The sequence below is a fragment of the Austrofundulus limnaeus genome, unplaced genomic scaffold (assembly GCF_001266775.1).
Source record: "Austrofundulus limnaeus strain Quisiro unplaced genomic scaffold, Austrofundulus_limnaeus-1.0 Scaffold442, whole genome shotgun sequence".
NCBI classification, from domain to species: Eukaryota; Metazoa; Chordata; class Actinopteri; order Cyprinodontiformes; family Rivulidae; genus Austrofundulus; species Austrofundulus limnaeus.
In genome coordinates, this window is record NW_013952844.1 from 159,273 (window position 1) to 163,586 (window position 4,314).

A 4,314-nucleotide genomic window follows, 5' to 3' on the forward strand; every position below is an offset into this window, starting at 1 on the left:
ATATATTATGGGTTTTGTTCAATAAGTATGAAAGAGGATTTGGGCCACTGGAAAAAAATAGAATTCTGACTTTAATTTCTAAAATTCTGAGATTAAAGTCATAATTCCTTTAAGAAAAAAGTCAGAATTTTCAGCTTAAAATCAGATTTTTATTTTATTTTTTCCAGTGACCCTTAATCCTCTTACATAAATAAGCTTTCAAGTATCAAACTCAAATTATCTTGTCTAGATATGGTCCCCTTTAGTTTCAGAAATAGTGTGCGGTTTCAAATCTGTATCTGCCTAGAACAACAAATTGATACGTTGGTATAAAGGAGAAATAAACAATGACCTGTGATAATAAAAATAAAATGACAAGAATAAGTTTAAGCTTTGTTATAAAACAGCTGGAACAAAATGATGAAGACTGCACTCAGTTGATGAATGGCAGTTTTGAACCTTTTTTTATTTAAGAAAAACAGAGCTAAATTTGGTGATGTAATTGATTACAGTGCAACTTTAAGACAGTTCAGTCCTTCTGGCACTAATCTGGTAGTTTCTGACTGCATCATTTTTAGCCAGCTTTACCAGTTAACTCAGTCAAGTGGAGACAATCTAAAGTCTTGAACCTGCAGAGAAAATAATGGATAGTTGTTGCCAAAACGAAAGGTGGATTTTTGGATATTTTGATAATGTGTTTTCTTAGTGCTGCATTCACAGACATATTCGATTGCAGAAGAAAAAAAAATGCAAAGCTTCAAAGAGCTGTCAGCTCTTGTTACAATCACTCAGCTCTGATTACAGAAAACCAATGAGGTTTTGGTGAACGGGACATAAAATGTCAGGTTTTTAATTACGTCCTTATCTCTTTTAAAGCCACAGATTGAAGCATTATTTAGGTTCATGCAGTTTTTCTTTTCAAGATGTTTTGTTTTGATGCTGATAGAGTTACCCTGTGATTGGCTATTAATCTATTTTCTTGTTTTCTTTTTATGAATATTTTGAAATCAGAGATACAATCTTTTTAATTGAAATCTCTAAGATGGGTTTGGGGACATCTTCACACCTGTTTCAGAAACTTTTTAACACTTTTTCTATGTAACTGTGTTGTTGAGTGTTGCAACTTTTTTTCTGGTGGGCATCTGAGGTAATACTGACAGTAATACCACAACAATAATAATGTACACAGCCTTGGGATGTCTTCTTCAACTCTGTGGGTTTTCAGCAAACCTCTCCTTGTTGTGATTACCTGTTAGAAAACAAGTCCCACCTGCGCGGTTCTGCCTGGACCCCTCACCAATGTTGTGTGTCATCCACAGAGCTGATGAAATCTGTGGTTTCTTTTCCCCCCTCTAAGAACAAATAAATGCTAATTCTGATTCACTGACAAAGCTTTTGTAGCGTTTTGTTGCTTGACTTGAAATCATGTGATGAAGATGTGAGATAAAATGCAATGCCCTGCGGCAAATAAAAAGCTGTCGGGTAAAACTGGAAGAAATGTTAAAATATAAAATTTAGCACATAAAGTAATGGAATCCGTGTTTGCTTCTTGGCACCTGATTAGCAGCAGCAGCAGCTCAAAACAAGTGTCAATAATGACGATTAAATAAGCTGTTTGACAGAAAAGATTTGGCTTTTTTTTTTTCATTTGTGCAACCCACATACTCAGCACTACAGATGCAAGTTCCTTGCAAATGTGGCACCATTTAAAAGGGAAATTAACAGATTTTCCAACAGTGTAAGATTCATTGCCAAGAAGCATTACAACAAAGAATTTATCCACCAAGCATTAATTTACTTACTTTTTGTGCTACGTATATATAACAAAAATAAATCTGTTTTTGAAGCATCATTAAATAAGTAATTTATTTCAACAATTTTACCCTGATACCCAGTATGTAAGTTTCTGATGGTACTGTATTTTGTTTATAACTTTTCTGACAGTGTCCATGATTAAATCTAATGAGCAAATCTTGTAATTGTGTCCTCGACCAAAGTGAGTTCTTCTAGTTTTTCTGTTGATGCACAATCTTCTGATCTTTGTTTCCACATTTTACAACTTTTACACATTTCTTAAAACACGTTACTGTAAAGCTTTACTGAGAGAATTGAAACACAAGTATTCATGATGCAAACTGTTTCCATTTCGGACACAATTACTTTTGCTGGTTTCTTGATTTTTGTCTGCATCATGACTTTGTTATCAAAGGGCCAATATTATGTGTTTCTCAGGCATATATTTAAATACTACATCATAATAAAGTATCTTTGTCACCTTTAGCTGTTATTAAAATGCTGTTTTTATGTTTAAATAGAAAATAAACTTATCTTCTCATCACTTCCTCTTCTAAACGCCTTGAAATTGGCCTCTGTCTCTTTAAGAACCACCTTCCGCTTCTGTCCCGTCCATTTCAGTGGGGGTGGGTGGCTGCCATGATGTAGTTTACTTGGCATCTGAAAATACATTTCCTCAAAGGTGTTTTTAAACTGAAAAGAGTGAGAACTAATATTGAGAGCTCAGCAGACAGTTAGGTTTCACTTTCACTTTCACTCGAGAGCCTGCTGGAGTCATGGGCGGGGTGTGTGTGGAGAGGGTACGGGGTGCGCTCTGCCATGAGGAAGCTCAGCTTAAAGACACATCCCATGGGGCGTTTCTGGTACCAAAAGGTGTTTCTGGTCCCCACCTGTCGTTTTGCTCCTCAGCATGGCTTCATGAAAACGTTGCAGGATTTCTCAAACATGCATGAATGAGTCAGAGCAAGGTTTTGGACATGTTTTTATGAGAGTATAACATTATAACATGATATAAAACTCAAAAAAGTTGATTTTACATGACATTGCCCCTTTAAATTAGCATTTCTTGACTCCAAACTTGGAATGCACATTTAGTAGATGTTTGTGAATATACATTTAAATACAACAATAAACAGACAAGCTTTTATCTGCAACCTGTAATGCAATTATTATTAACACTAAATGTTCTAAATTGAGAGACCAGGTTCAGAGATTTTGTCAAACAGAACAATTTTATATATTATTTAGGATTTCATTGAAAAACCTTAAATACTAATTTCAATGGTTGGAACAGCTGAAATGCTGAATATTGAACTAAATGTTTTTGACAGCAGACCATCAGGAGACACTCAAACTCTCTACCTGCTTCTGTTCAGGGGGTCAGGCCTGCAGAGACCCTAAAGAGGATTTATGTTTGCGTTGTTTATCTCACCATCTTGTATGGGGTGTCGTTTGTGTTTTTACTGAATGTGTGTGGATGCATGTTGGGATACTGCTACTATGATTTGAGAGTTTCTCTGAGTGAAACCCCTTCACTTAAGTTATGTAACACACACCAGCTGATTCATGTGCCTCGTGTGTGTGTGTGTGTGTGTGTGTGTGTGTGTGTGTGTGGGAGAATAGATCACGTCACCACCTGTCTGTGGTGGGTTGTGTCAGCTGTTGGACGATGTTGGTAGCACCAGCTTCTCCTCGTCACGCCGCACACCATCTGCCCGAGCTGGCGTCCACATTCGGAGCCAAAGTGTGCTAAGCTGGCCTGCTTCGTGCTGCACCAAGCCAAACTTTACCACGCTGTGCTAAACCATGCCATCGCTGTGTTTAACCTTCATTCACGTGCTTTAGCCATGGCTTCCATCTCTGCTCGTGTGATTTTGTTTAGTCTTCACATTACGTTCACGGTTAATGATCTGCAGAGGAACATGGTCACAATAATGTGCATATTACTTTAAATAATCAATATAATGATCAGTTTTATTTAGAAATTMATCTGATTTTTTATTGTCTATCCCCTAACTATGTGTCAGGGCAGGCTTACGCTTTCAGGCTGGACTGAAAGTGATGCTGCAGCAGCAGGTCACCTTTTTACAGGAACGTGTAAACTGATGCATCTTATGATCAACATGAAGAAATAASTAAAGCTGTCAACAGCAGGGGGCAGTGTATCACCACACAGCTGTAATGTTGGAATCCATGTCAATAAACTTTCCCAAAGGCTCCAGTAGGACTAAATAAATAAATAAAAAAGACAGAGAGTGTAATTTAATAATTTAAAACATGTTTCTTACAATTTTACACAACCTTTTTGTTGGCTGCAGATTCAAATCAACATTGTATCCAGTGAAGTTTACAGAAGCTGTAATATTTGTAAAATGTTGTGAAATTTTTACTTATTGATTAAAAGGCCATTGATTTTCTCTCTGCTCTGCTGAAATTGTCAAATAAAGACACCTGAAACTTGTAATCAATGAAAAAAAAATACTAAAAAAACCTACTCTGCAGCTTTTATCTTAAAATATGAACAAATGCCAGGTATTTCAA